Source organism: Hyperolius riggenbachi, chromosome 12 (assembly GCF_040937935.1).
Source record: "Hyperolius riggenbachi isolate aHypRig1 chromosome 12, aHypRig1.pri, whole genome shotgun sequence".
In the NCBI taxonomy this organism is placed as follows: Eukaryota; Metazoa; Chordata; class Amphibia; order Anura; family Hyperoliidae; genus Hyperolius; species Hyperolius riggenbachi.
Window position 1 is genome coordinate 167,629,035 of NC_090657.1, and position 15,797 is coordinate 167,644,831.

At 47.1% G+C, this 15,797-nt stretch overlaps 1 protein-coding gene and 1 long non-coding RNA gene across 5 annotated transcripts in view; one reads left to right on the forward strand and one right to left on the reverse strand.

The window, feature by feature from the left end:
* The window catches only part of LOC137542432 (cadherin-like protein 26), a 604,516-nt gene that overhangs the window by 564,137 nt on the left and 24,582 nt on the right, over positions 1-15,797 (forward strand). The window lies entirely within an intron of this gene.
* The window catches only part of LOC137542433 (uncharacterized), a 163,192-nt gene that overhangs the window by 95,009 nt on the left and 52,386 nt on the right, over positions 1-15,797 (reverse strand). The window contains exons 2-3 of one of the 4 annotated variants that reach the window (XR_011025427.1): positions 11,955-12,222; positions 4,702-4,900 (exon numbers count right to left, since the gene is read on the reverse strand). The exons of 2 other annotated variants lie outside the window; for them this stretch is intronic. This is a non-coding gene — a long non-coding RNA (uncharacterized lncRNA). The remainder of the gene's footprint in view (positions 1-4,701; positions 4,901-11,954; positions 12,223-15,797) is intronic. One more of the 4 variants, XR_011025428.1, reaches the window with a different exon arrangement.

A 15,797-nucleotide genomic window follows, 5' to 3' on the forward strand; every position in this document is an offset into this window, starting at 1 on the left:
TCCTCTACCATCTCTGTACCACCTTCCAACCATTGCTCCTCTACCATCTCTGTACTGCCCTTCCACCATTGCTGGTCTACCATCTCTGTACCGCCTTTCCACCATTGCTCCTCTACCATCTCTGTACCAGCTTCCAACCATTGCTTCTCTACCATCTCTGTACCGCCCTCCCACCATTGCTCCTCTACCTTCTCTGTACTTTCCTCTACCCATTGTTTCTCTACCATCTCTGTACTGCCCTCCCACCATTGCTCCTCTACCATCTCTGTTCCTCCCTCCAACCATTGCTCCTCTACCATCTCTGTAGCAAATTCCAACCATTGCTCCTCTACCATCTCTGTACCACCCTCCAACCATTATTCCTCTACAATCTCTGTACCACCCTTCAACCATTGCTCCGCTGCCATCTCTGTACCTCCCTCCAACCATTGTTCCTCTACCATCTCTGTACTTCCCTCCAACCATTGCTCCTCTAAAATCTCTGTACCACCCTCCAACCATTGCTCCTCTACCATCTCTGTACCACCATCCAACCATTGCTCCTCTACCATCTCTGTACCACCCTCCAACTATTGCTCCTTTACCATCTCTGCACCACATTCCAACCATTGCTCCTCTACCATCTCTGTACCGCTCTCTCACCATTGCTCCTCTACCATCTCTGTACCAGCCTCCAACCATTGCCAGGGCTGGATTTAGGCCAAGGCCACCTAGGCCATGGCCTAGGGCACCACAAGAGGAAGGGCACCAAATTAGCAGGCTAAACTGGTGCAGCATTTGCAAGCTTGTGAATACTGCAATGCAGGGAGATTAGGCTAGTGCCTTACCATGGCCAGCGGCCTGTGCAGCAGCAGCCTTGCTCTCTGTGCACGCTTGCATTATGGTTGGCGGCAGTGGCGAACGTATGGCCGTGCAGGCCGTGCCGCCGCACGAGGGCCCCTGAAGTTCCGCTGCTTCAGGGGCCCATTAAGTATTGCAGGTTTTTTTTATTTAATTTTTTTTTTTTTTTAATGTTTTATTTTTTTAACCTGGGGGGCCCAACTCCTGTCCTCCCCCCTCACCTCGCCCCCCCCCCCCCTCATGCGGCGGGAGAGCGGAAAATACAGGAAGTCTCCGGCCGGGGCGGCAGCTGCCGCTTGGTCTCCAACTTGGAGACATATCGGAAACTAAGCAGCAGCTGCCTCTAGCGTCTGCTGCAGCCCCGGCCGGAGACTTCCTGTATTTTCTGCTTTCCCGCCGGCCGCCGCGCATACCGGGAGGGGGGCCCCGAGGTGAGTGAGGGAGGATAGGAGTCGGGCCCCCCACCCGGATAGCTACCCACCCGGCTACCTTACCCACCCACCCGGCTACCTACCCCGCTACCTAACCATCCACCCGGCTACCTACCCGGCTACCTAACCACCCTGCCGGCTACCTACCCACCCACCCGGCTACCTAGCTACCCACCCGGCTACCTAACCACCCTGCCGGCTATCTACCTGGCTACCTACCCACCCGGCTACCTACCCACCCGGCTACCTAGCTACCCACCTGGCTACCTAACCACCCTGCCGGCTATCTACCTGGCTACCTACCCACCCGGCTACCTAGCTACCCACCCGGCTACCTAACCACCCTGCCGGCTACCTACCTACCTGGCTACCTACCCACCCACCCGGCTACCTACACACCCACCCGGCTACCTACCCACCCACCCGGCTACCTTACCCACCCACCCGGCTACCTACCCCGCTACCAAACCACCCACCCGGCTACCTACCCCGCTACCTAACCACCCACCCGGCTACCTACCCGGCTACCTAACCACCCTGCCGGCTACCTACCCACCCACCCGACTACCTAGCTACCCACCCGGCTACCTAACCACCATGCCGGCTACCTACCTGGCTACCTACCCACCCGGCTACCTAGCTACCCACCCGGCTACCTAACCACCCTGCCGGCTACCTACCTACCCGGCTACCTACCCACCCACCCGGCTACCTACCCACCCACCCGGCTACCTAACCACCCACCCGGCTACCTAACCACCCACCCGGCTACCTACCCACCCGGATACCTACCTACCCACCCGGCTGCCTACCCACCCGGCTACCTAGCTACCCACCCGGCTACCTAACCACCCTGCCGGTTACCTACCTACCCGGCTACCTACCCACCCGGATACCTACACACCCACCCGGCTACCTACCCGGCTACCTACCCACCCACCCGGCTACCTACCCACCCGGATACCTACACACCCACCCGGCTACCTACCCGGCTACCTACCCACCCACCCGGCTACCTACCCACCCGGATACCTAACCACCCACCCGGCTACCTACCCGGCTACCTACACACCCACCCGGCTACCTACCTACCCACCAGGCTACCTACCTACCTACCCACCCTGCTACCTACCAACCCACCAGGCTACCTACCTAAAGACCCACCAGGCTACCTACCCACCCACCCAGCTACCTAACCACCCACCTACCCACCCACCCGGCTACCTACCCACCCACCCGGCTACCTACCCACCCGGATACCTAACCACCCACCCGGCTACCTACCCGGCTACCTACACACCCACCCGGCTACCTACCTACCCACCAGGCTACCTACCTACCTACCCACCCGGCTGCCTACCTACCCACCAGGCTACCTATCCACCCAACCACCCATGGGAGCTGCGCGCCGGATGGAGGCTGGGACAGGAGGTCTGCTGCTGCAGGTGAGTAAATGTTTTTTTTTATTATTTATTTTAGCAGGTGTATGTTCTGGGCAGGTCTGCCACATGATTGCGTGTATGTTCTGGGCAGGTCTGCCACATGATTGCGTGTATGTTCTGGGCAGGTCTGCCACATGATTGCATGTATGTTCTGGGCAAATTTGCTACATGATTGCATGTGTTTTCTGGGCAAATCTGCCGACATGATTGCACGTATTTTCTGGGCATATCTGCCGACATGATTGCAGGTATTTTCTGGGCATATCTGCCGACATGATTGCAGGTATTTTCTGGGCATATCTGCCGACATGATTGCAGGTATTTTCTGGGCATATCTGCCGACATGATTGCAGGTATTTTCTGGGCATATCTGCCGACATGATTGCACGTATTTTCTGGGCATATCTGCCGACATCATTGCACGTATTTTCTGGGCATATCTGCCGACATCATTGCACGTATTTTCTGGGCATATCTGCCGACATCATTGCACGTATTTTCTGGGCATATCTGCCGACATCATTGCACGTATTTTCTGGGCATATCTGCCGACATCATTGCACGTATTTTCTGGGCATATCTGCCGACATCATTGCACGTATTTTCTGGGCATATCTGCCGACATCATTGCACGTATTTTCTGGGCATATCTGCCGACATCATTGCACGTGTTTTCTGGGCATATCTGCCGACATGATTGAATGTATTTTCTGGGCAAATCTGCCGACATGATTGAATGTATTTTCTGGGCAAATCTGCTCACATTATGTGTATTTTCTTGAGAAAACCTGCACAATTATGTGAATTTTCTGGGGAAAGGGTCACCAAAACTTGGGCCCACTGTCTTTGCGTTGCACTTTTCAAGGGAACCTGAGGTGAGAATAATATTGAGGCTGCCATATTTCTGCCATATTTCTCTCCTTTTAAGCAATACCAGTTGCCTGGTTGCCGTTCTGGTCCTCTGCCTCTTATTCTCTCAACCATAGACCCTGAACAAGCATGCAGCAGGTCAGGGGTTTCTGACAATATTGTCAGAACTGAGAAGATTAAGCTGCATGCTTGTTGCTGGTGTAATTCAGTTTATTACTGCAGCCAAATAGATCAGCAGGGCCGCCAGGCAACTAGTATTGTTTAAAAGGAAATAAATATGGCAGCCTCCATATCACTCTCACCCCGGGATCACTTTAAATTACAGTTAGCTCCGCCCTTATCCAGTCATTGCCACGCCCATTTTTTGCTACGCGCCGCAGGTTCTATCCACGCCCAGGTTATAGCCGCACCCATTTCTTGCCGCGGCGCGCTTCGCGCGCCGCAGGTCAGGGGGGCCCACAATTGATATTTTGCACAGGGGCCCACTGCTGCCTGTGTCCGCCACTGGTTGGCGGTAATGAACTTGGGCAGCATTGGAGACGGAAAGGAAGAGGAAGCTTCTGCACTGGAGATATGCAGAGAAATAAGTGACAAAGATGGCTGCTGCGGTGTTAAGGTGAGCTGGCTACCTATACTGAAAGGTGTGGGGGAGGAGGGATTAAGGGAGTCATCTGGCTACCTCTACTGGAGGGAAAGGGGGGAGGAGTCATCTGGCTACATATACTAGAGGGAAGGGGGAGGGGTCATCTGGCTACCTATACTAGAGGGAAGGGGGAGGGGTCATCTCACTACCTATACTGAAGGGGGGCGGCTGGTGACAGTACCCTAGGGCGGTAGAGAGTACAAATCCGGCCCTGACCATTGCTCCTCTACCATCTCTGTACCACCCTCCAACTATTGCTCCTCTACCATCTCTGTACCGCCCTCCAACCATTGCTCCTCTACCATCTCTGTACCACCCTCCAACCATTGCTCATCTACCATCTCTGTACCACCCTCCAACTATTGCTCCTCTACCATCTCTGTACCACCCTCCAACCATTACTCCTCTACAATCTCTGTACCACCTTTCAACCATTTCTCCTCTACCATCTCTGTACCACCTTCTTTTCACTCACCATCTACCATCTTGGAAGCCCATTGCATTTATTGCCTCTTTGTTTTCCATTCATCCTTAACGTCTGTTACTCCAATTGCTCCAGTACTCAGCTTCTCAATTCTTTGTTCCGATGTGTGTCCTCCCTTCTTCATTCCTCCTTCCGATATGTTTCTTTGTTGCCTTCTCCATTCCTCCCTCTACTCTCCCCATATTAATTCCTGAGGGAACAGAGTGAGATCTGAGAAGGATGAAGGTGTGTGATTTTGCAGAGAAGAGCAGTGATTGTGGTAGAGGAAGACTGAGAAGCTGCGCTCTGGAAGCCTACATTGCGCATGCGTTCACATTTCCATTTACCTCTCACTCATCTCTCAGAAGTTATGCCACTTCAGCTTTAAGGATTATTCTAAAATACTTATTAAAGGCACTGAAATGATAAAATACTGTGATAAATCAGGTCCAGGAAAAAATGAATGAAGGCTTGAAGAGCAAAGGAATAGTTAAGTGTTTTAGTGATTCTTTCCTGGCCTTATTCTCTGTAGACTCTTAGATCAATTGCCTCATGTCTCTATAGATGATGGCATTGGCCCTCTCATCAACCAAGGTGTAATGCTATTTAAGATTTGCATTCCTTCCATTCATAGTGCAAGCAATATCGGGACTTCATGTATTTTTATGACCTAGTTTACATCTGTTTTAAAGGCTGCATGTAATATGGAATTCTAAAGCTCTGTGGGCAGCCTTTGGTTTTCCTTCACAAAGCTCAAAATGATTAAGGCCGATACAAATAAAATACAGCATATGTGTTACAAAAATGTGTTAGCGTTTTTGATGACTAGGGGGTTGATTCACTATCACTATAGCTCCTCTTACTGCACGCTTAGTGTTCCTTATCAGAGTTAACATGCCTTATCAGAGTTAACATGCCTTATCAGAGTCCGCGTACCTTATCAAAGTAGCATAGTGAGCGCTACAAACTCATGCCTGCTAATTGGCAAAGACGAGAGCTTCACTCAGCCTGCCCTGAGCCCCTGCAGGTCCAATTACTTTAAAGGACATTATCCCTGCACTTTGATTGGCCCAATAGGCTGCCTATCAAGTTTCCTGTCAAGTGATAGGCAGCTTATTGGGCCAATCAAAGTGTGCGGATAATGTCCTTTAAAGTGATTGGAACCCCAGGGGCTCAGGGCAGGGCGAGTGGAGCTCTCGTCATTGCAAAATAGCAGGCATAAGTTCGTAGCGCTCACTATGCTACGCTGATAAGGCACGCTAACTCTGATAAAGCATGTTAACTCTGATAAGGCACGTTAACTCTGATAAGGAACGCTAAGCATGCAGTAAGGGGAGCTATAGTGACAGTGAATCAACGCCTAAGTCAGTAAGGTCGACAGTGTTTTTATTACTAGTTTGCTTTAATTTCTAAACATCTTAACACATCTAACACTTAACACTGTTTTAAAGAGAACCCGAGGTGTGTTTAAAGAATGTTATCTGCATACAGAGGCTGGATCTGCCTATACAGCCCAGCCTCTGTTGCTATCCCAAACCCCACTAAGGTCCCCCTGCACTCTGCAATCCCTCATAAATCACAGCCGTGCTGTGAGGCTGTGTTTACATCTGTAGTGTCAGTCTCAGCTGTTCCCCCGCCTCCTGCATAGCTCCGGTCCCTGCCCCTGTCCCTTCCCTCCAATCAGCAGGGAGGGAAGGGATGCAGGCGGGGACTGGAGTTCTGCAGGAGGCGGGGAGAGCAGCAGACTGACACTATAGAGATAAACACAGCCAACTCTGACAAGCTGTTTGTCAGCAGCATGGCTGTGATTTATGAGGGATTGCAGAGTGCAGGGGGACCTTAGGGGGTTTGGGATAGCAACAGAGACTGGGCTGTATAGGCAGATCCAGCCTCTGTATGCAGATAATATTCTTCAAACCCACCTCGGGTTCTCTTTAAGAAAGAAAACTCTTGTTTCCCTTAGTCTTTTAGTAAGGGGGCTTTTAGGACCATTGTAGCCCCTCTCACACTCCAATGAGTTCTGGTTCACCATGAGCTTGCTGGTTAGTCTGTACCTCTTGGTGTTACAAGTCATACTCGTTAGAGCCAAATTAATCCATGCCATACACTGATGAGGATCCAACAATCCGAAACAGTCTGTATGCATGTTGCATTTTAGAAGTTGAAAACCAGAAAAGTTGGGTACCGGTTGTGCCGCGGAAGTTTAAGCACTACCATAGGCGCCAATACAAAGCACGGCTATAGGAGGAACATTGGACACCCGTTATTTGTAGCCCCAATTTGCATAGCAGTCAGCCCTGGCAGATGCTATTTTATTGGGTGCCAATGCAGCCCAAATTTCCCTCTAAAGCTGTAATTTGTATGGGCCCTATGGTGGCTCCCAAACTTCTGAAATGCCCAATATATTTTATTTTTGTGTGGTGAATGCAGCGTGTGTAATGGTAGGTTTGCAGTGGAGGTTTGGTTAAGGTTAGGCATAAGTGGGGGATCTTTTACGGTTAGGCATTGCTGGTAGATGTTCAGTTAAGGTTAGGCCTCTGAGGGGGGTAGTTAAGGGTAGGTATCAGCAGGGGAGTAGTTATGGTTAGGCATTGGCAGGAGGGTCCTTAGGGTTAGGCATCAATGGGGGAGGTCGTTAGGGTTAGGTATCAGTAGGGGATTGGGATTAGACATCAGCAGGGGGGTAGTTAGGCATCAGAAGGGGGGGGGGGGGGTCATTAGGGTTAGGTGTCAGTTGGTTAGGATTAGCTATCAGGCAGGTGGGTCAGTTCAAGACAAGACAAGACAAATAACATTTATATTGCGCTTTTCTCCTTGCGGACTCAAAGCGCCAGAGCAGAGCAGCAGTCACTAGGGTGCGCTCTATTGGCAGTAGCAGTGTAAGGGAAACTTGCCAAAGGTCTCCTACTGAATTAGTGCTGGCTTATTGAACAGGCAGAGCTGAGATTCGAACCCTGGTCTCCTGTGTCAGAGGCAGAGCCCTTAACCATTACACCATCAGCCAACTGCAGTTCAGGGGAGGCATCAAAGAGGGAGGGCTTTGTGTGAGAATAGAGTTAGGTTTAGCTACAGCAAAATATTGGTAACATGACTGATATTGCCGATATTCTACTAGCGGCATTTCTGAAGCATCTGGAGGCTATAGAGGCCACTGGGTCTCTGACTTTATACAACACTTTGAATTGTCATCACTTTCCTGTTGAGTTTGGAGTTTTCTGCTAACATCGTACTTTGGTGCCTCTCAGATAAGCCTCAGAAGCACCGGCAGAGTCCTTTGTCTCAGCTGCCAGGAGATGTGTAACATCTGCACTGTGCTATCTGCGTGGAAAGGGATTCTATTCATAGTGCAACTCCCAGCCTATGATACAATAATGCATGCAGGACAACAACAATCAGCCAGCTCAATGGAAACATCTAAAGCAGACAAAAGCCTTTACCCAAACTGAAACAGATTCTTTAGATCTTTAGTGGTTTGAGGAAAAGTTAATTAAAATGACTGGGCTGAGTTGCAAATCACAGTTCACAATGATGGGAAATGGATGGAAAATAGCTCAGGAACAAATGCTGTCCGTGGTGCTGAAATATCTGTGCTGAGCAGTCACAAGCATTTACATTCACGTGACAAATTACTGTAAATACCCAGAGCTGCTGCAAAGCCAGAGTGCTTCACTAGAGGAACTTAACTTCCTTCCCAGGCAAACTTTTAGTTAAACTAGCGTGCACACACACACACACCAGCAACACACACACACACCAGCAACACACACACACACCAGCAACACACACACACACCAGCAACACACACACCAGCAACACACGCACACACATACCAGCAACACACACGAGCAACATATGCACACACAAAGCAGCAACACACACCAGCAACACATACACACACACGCACACACACCAGCAACACAAACGCACACAAACACATACACACACACACACACACTCTAGAAACACACACGTACACACATCAGCAACACACGTACACGTACACACATATGCCTGCACACACACCAGCAACACAGGTGCACACATGTGCACAAACACACCAGCAACGCGCACACACACACCAGCAACCAACACACACACCATCAATAGTACACACACACACACACACACACAGAGAAACAGAAACACACACAAAAAACCCACCAGCAAATATCTAAAAGTGTAAACATTTTCCTAAATAACTTTGTTTTTCTATAGGGGTGGTGATCACTGAGTGTCTCTGCAGTTGTAGTCCCCCATTTAACTGGGCTTTTCTCCTTTGAAGGTATGAAAAGCCACCATGAAAAGCTCTGCCCTGTATCACACCCCATTAACACCTACAGGAGATTTTTGAGGGAGGGACACCACCATACTCCCTATACTACCTATCCTGACTGGGGAACTATACTGGCTGGGGAAACTACACTGGGGCCAACTACTATCTATACTGGGGGGCAGCTATGCTTGCTATACTGACTGGGGCCAACTATACTATCTGTACTGGGGGACAACTATACTAGCTATGCTGGGGAACCTATACTGGGGCTAACTATACTATATACTCTGCACACTGATTTCAGATGCAAGGGGGTGGGATGGGAAGTGGAGTTCACAGGCTCAGAAATGGAGATACAGAGCAGCTTTGCCCGTGTGTGATGGTGACAAGCAAAACATGGCCGCACTTGTATCACAGGAAGAAATGATCATATACTGTTGACGCTGTTTGCAGCTGTGTAAACCATCTAAACTTTAGTTAAGAAATATAGATACGTTTCTTGCTATAGTTATTTTTTCATCTCGGATCCACTTTAAGGGCCTATTTCTACTGTCTTGCATGCGGCTTTAGTACGTGGACATGCGTTATTGATGCAAATTTGTTAAAAATGCATTCGTTTTCATATGCGTTTTGAATGTAAATGTTCATGTCCACTTTTTATCTCCAATTAGCAACATGATATCCCTGTGACTACACAGGAAACAAGAAAACGCATATTTGACGGGAAACACATGCATTTTTGTGCAATGAAACTGCAAACATTTGCATTAGCCATATGGACCATTGACTGTAATAAAATAAGGGTGTATCAAAAATGGTGGATTGATCCTTTCTCAAACAATTGAAAAACAGAGGCGCCAAAAGAATAAAAATAGTGCCAATTTTAAAAACCATAAAATTGTGGGTGGCAATGGTGGACTTGCCCACCCTACAAGCAACAAAGACCACTTTTGTATGGTGAAACAAATTTAATCAATTTAGTACTCCTAATGACAAAAAACAGTTTGCAACGCGTTTCACGGGACACAAGCCCGCTTCCTCAGGCAAAAGCAATTACAAGCAGGAGCAACCCAGTGATGGTCTGTACTGACTTGGCACCTTGTCATTAGGAGTACTAAATTGATTAAATTTGTTTCACCATACAAAAGTGGTCTTTGTTGCTTGTAGGGTGGGCAAGTCCACCATTGCCACCCACAATTTTATGGTTTTTAAAATTGGCACTATTTTTATTCTTTTGGCGCCTCTGTTGTTCAATTACGTGATTATCCACCTGGTGGATGGGTGTGGACACCCCTCTTTTTTCCGCACAGAGAGCGACTTCTTAACCTGAGCGGGGACAGGTCTAATCTCCCCGACTGTGATACAAGTGGTTGCCTAATCTCGGCAACCCACACTTGTGAGTATAAATTTCTATTATTATCATTTTAGAACAATTGATCTACAATAATACACTATCGGGGGCTCTCGATTGTTTTCCCTTTTTTCTTACTTTCTCAAACAATAACTTATCAATCTTAGGTCAGCTCTTAGTCAGTAAAAGATAAGAGTCCCAGTTGTGTTTCAAAGGACTCTCCTATTTTCAGTCACACTTCAGAGTCTAAATCCTGCAGCGGCAGCTCAGAAGATTTTCACAGTGCAGTTGCCTTCCACCACACCCCAAGCAGTGTCAACTCACCAGTTGTTGACCTTCCGTTAGGTAGGTCTACAGCGCCTATGGGGTCATCTGGCAGCCCCCTGCCTTGCTCGATCCTTTCTCTGTCTTCCACTGTGAGGAAACGCGGAAAAGCCGCCGTCTCTCGAGGTGAGGCGGCTGTTTCCGCGTCCAGCATGGCGTCACAACGCGGAAAAAACGCCGCATGCCGCATGGGCAGTGCGGCGGAATCCGCATTGGTAACGGCGGAATCCACATCAGAGGCGACCCCCGCATTAGATACATTGCAAAACAGTACTGGTGTGGCTGGGACTGATAGTCCACCAAGATTCAGACTTACACGCGCGCGAGCACAGAGGCAGAGTTTAAATAGCAGTTAGAAGGGTGTCGGCTGACCAGCTGGGTCAGCTGACAAATTCCACTGCTCCCATTGGACCAGCAATTAGGGAGGTCCTGGAAAGGTCCTAGAGTATATATACTGCTGGTTGTTCACTTGCTCCTTGTCTGGCGTTGCGTTCACATATGTGGGAGCACCCAGATCCATAGTTATATCCGTTAGTGTGCCGGGACCAGCTGGAGCTGTAATCCTACACTAAGCTAGATTCTGTTGATAGCTAAAGTACTAGTTTGATTGTGATTATCTGTTATGACGTTTGCCTGCCTTGACTATCCTCCTGAACTCTGATCTTGCACCTCGATATTTCTGATACTCTGTTGCCGAACCCCGGCTCGTTCCTTGACTCTGCTTCTGCCTCCTGATTTTGTACCCCGATATTTCTGATACCCCGTTGCTGAACCCTGCCTGTACTTTGACTCTGCCTTTGCCTCCTGATCCTGTACTTTATCTGTCCGTGTGTGTACGACCTGGCTTGTCCGACCTCGAGAACCGACCTTACCGTTAGAGGCGGTTCCTCGCTCTGTTAGCGATCCTTCCTCCTGAGGGTCACTTTCAGATATCCCTTCCTACTGTCAGTCTGACTCCTCCCGTCTTGGAGAGCTCAGGTCTGCGGAAGGAATCTGTGCAGTACTCCTTACTGCATTGAGGCCTTGTCCTCTTAGTGTTACAGTTACACCAAACACTACACTCTACTCGGGTGATCAGAGGTTAGTTTGTATATCGGATTATCGGTGAGACTGCAGTTCACTTATAATCTGGTATATGTCTGTATTTCCGGTGATACTGCAGATCACCGGTAATCAGATACTCTCTGCGCCCACCGATCGTTACATCCACACAACTGGACTTCACATGTCGCATCACCTCAAAATAGAATATACACCAGACCCTCCATAGCGTAAAACTGTCTTAATAATTGACTTATAAAAGAAATGCGCACTTACAAGCATACAGTAGATTAAGAGCATAGAATTTTTCCGGGCTCTACCCCTGTCGTGGGTCGCTCAGTGGGCGAAGTAGCGCTGTATACTCCAGTCCCCTCCTTGCCAATCCACCCTGTGCCAGGCTGTGTCCACTCCGATCTACTAGTTTCGTCTATTCAGACTCATCAGGAGCATGCGCGGGGCGCAAAGTCATCTATAATTTATACTCCTCTCTTCCTCCTTTGCCGCTCACACTCTTATCTGTTACTGAGCGCTGACCTAAGATAACCTTTAGGTAAAAAAAAAAATCTTCATTACTATTATAAAAATCCTCAACAAAAACCCTGAAGTTTTGCTCAGTTTCAGTTTTGCAGAAAGGGACAGACAATGATAATAGGGGTGCAATCCAACAAAGGGTCAGCACCACACTTGAAGTACTTACAGATCTTTCAACTTTAATTATAACAACAAAGTGAAAAACGTGACAGACTGCTTTTTCGACCTATAGTGCTAATAGTGCTGATAACAGGGGTGACAGACAACACAGTACAGGTAATAACAGTAAGACACAATGCCAAATCATACATTGCAGTAGTAGCCTAAGTAATTCAAGTTTATGTTATTCTGTGAGCAGGATGCACAATCCAGTAGGATACACAAGGAGGGAGGGCCCTTCAAGAGGTTCTCGGCAGAGAGAATTAGGGCATCGGTGAGGTAGGGTAGGCCTTGTTGAAGAGGTGAGTCTTGAGAGTTTGTTTGGAAGTGCTGAGGGAGGGGGCACTGATGGACAGTGTGAGAGAGTTCCACAGGATGAGGGCATCTCTAATGGGAGTGCAAGATGCGTAAGGTGGTTAGGAGGTGGTTGTTGGAGAAGCGGAGTGGGCAGCCAGGTATATATCTGCTGACCAGGTCAGAGATGTAGGTCAGGCAGGACTTGTGTATTGATCTGTAGGCCAGGCATAGAACTGAAGTCATATGTAGAAGATTGGGGATACACTGGACCCAATATGAATGCTTGGCAGCGCATGGTTGGGGGAATTATTAAGCTAATTTGCAGGAGTTACGGAAATCTATTTCAAAATTCCCTCCTTTTATTGTTTAGCTTTTTATTCCTAAGTATAAATCCAACGTTATCCATGTATGAAACTTCCGGATACCGCGATTATCTCTGCCTTGTAGAATCCAGCCGTCTTCCCTCTTACAGGAGGCGGGTAAATCTTGTTCCATTTACAGAGAAGGGGGTGGAGGGAGGAGAACAAATGTATTCACAGAACAATGGAAAAGAGAAATATTTTATCAAGTGTTTTGTTCTTTATTGCAGTTTAACAGGGAGAGAAAATTGTGAAGGTAAATTTCACTTGAGCAGTAAAACCCACATGTAGCTTGTTTTAGTACTTCGCTGGCTTTTATCTCTCCATATTCTTTCACTGTTAAGCAGCAATAAAGAAATATTGGTCAATAAAGCACTTTTCCTCTGGATTTTGTGCACGCCGCATGGCTGCAGGTCATGTTGCTAAGTAAAAACCCTCCTGCTTTAATGTGCGTTCTTATTGGCTGTAAAGGAAGGCAATTGTGCATGGATTTGCAGAATGAGCAGCGGCGAACAGTGAGGGAAGCCTCATTACCATGAAATATTTACAGCGCCGGGATGGGCGAGACTAACTTGGGATCTTCTTCCTTCTCGTGATATATGCTGTGTGCTCTCTGCATCCTCAGAACAATCTTGTAAAAAGTTCATCCAGGAAGAGCGCATTACATTATTTCTTCCCATGATTGTCTCAGTGGATGCACAATAAGGATACTTATTCCTTATTAATACAGTCCTGTCATCTTTGTGAACCTACAAAGTGCTCTGTGGCTTTTAAAGGAGGGCCCCAGGCAATGCAGGAATGAAGTACTATGTTTATGAGACACAACACTATTGGAGCTGGACGGTATCTCACCGATACTGGGCATGACTAACTGTATGCATTAACAAAAAGGAAAGATGCCCATAAAGTATCTAGAATAATAAAGCTGTACAAAAAAAATGCAATATAGAAAAACCTTTATTAATGTTAACACACTGACACTGAGAACAATTAGAAACAATAAAAATCCCCGATCATGAAAATAGTCATGCCCCTGCTCTGTGGTATAATAATGTATAAAATAATATTGCAGTATGTGTAAGCCCCAGAAAAAAGATAAGGGGAGAGAAAAAAAAAAAAACACACCCCACAAGGGGAAACAGTGAATAAATACAAAGTATGAGAAGGAAAACTAGTGCTCAAAAAATATGCAAAACATTATGTTGTCACCAGGTAATGGCGACAAGAGAGACAATAAACTGTGGTCAAAAATTATGTGAAAAAGTAAAAATTGTGGTCAAAAATGTCTGTCTGTGTGTGACAGGTGCACATTGTAATACCCACTGCATATACAGTGGGTTGCAAAAGTATTTGTCCCCCTTGAAGTTTTCCACATTTTGTCACATTACTGCCACAAACATGAATCAATTTTATTGGAATTCCACGTGAAAGACCAATACAAAGTGGTGTACATGTGAGAAGTGGAACGAAAATCATACATCATTCCAAACATTTTTTACAAATAAATAACTGCAAAGTGGGGTGTGCGTAATTATTCGGTCCCCTGAGTCAATACTTTGTAGAACCACCTTTTGCTGCAATTACAGCTGCCAGTCTTTTAGGGTATGTCTCTACCAGCTTTGCACATCTAGAGACTGAAATCCTTGCCCATTCGTCTTTGCAAAACAGCTCCAGCTCAGTCAGATTAGATGGACAGCGTTTGTGAACAGCAGTTTTCAGATCTTGCCACAGATTCTCGATTGGATTTAGATCTGGACTTTGACTGGGCCATTCTAACACATAGATATGTTTTGTTTTAAACCATTCCATTGTTGCCCTGGCTTTATGTTTAGGGTTGTTGTCCTGCTGGAAGGTGAACCTCCGCCCCAGTCTCAAGTCTTTTGCAGTCTCCAAGAGGTTTTCTTCCAAGCTTGCCCTGTATTTGGCTCCATTCATCTTCCCATCAACTCTGACCAGCTTCCTGTCCCTGCTGAAGAGATGCACCCCCCGAGCATGATGCTGCCACCACCATATTTGACAGTGGGGATGGTGTGTTCAGAGTGATGTGCCGTGTTAGTTTTCTGCCACACATAGCATTTTGCATTTTGGCCAAAAAGTTCCATTTTGGTCTCATCTGACCAGAGCACCTTCTTCCACATGTTTGCTGTGTCCCCCACATGGCTTGTGGCAAACTGCAAACGGGACTTCTTAAAGCGGAATATAACCCTGCATTTCAACTTTGCTCTAAAACATTATTTACAGTATATTATATGCAACCAGCATTTTTTTTTTACTAGACCAGCATTGGAAGGGTTACACAGGGCTTTAAAGTTCCTGGAGATTTCTGCAGAAGCATCCGAACCTGAAATAGATACATTTTGTTTACATAAATGTATCTAAGTGTTGAATGTGACTCATCTCTCTCACTGAAGCTCAACACACACCATACAATCTTGGTTGTACAGATTTACCAAATCTATGCAGTATAAGGGTCAATAGATTGAAAATACCTTGTATGATTGATTGGATAAGCTCTTATACTACATGAAAGTGGTAAGATTGAACAACCAAGATTGTATGGTGTGTGTTGAGCCTGAGAAGGAGCTTGGAGGACAGCCAAAGAGTGTGTAACATGTCTCAATATATACATTTGACTAAATAGAATGTATCTATCTGAACTTCTGCAAACCTCTGTGTTTAACCCTTCCAATGCTGGTCTAGTAAAAAAAAAAAATGCTAGTTGCATATAATATGCTGTAAATAATGTTTTAGAGCAAAGTTGAAATGCAGGGTT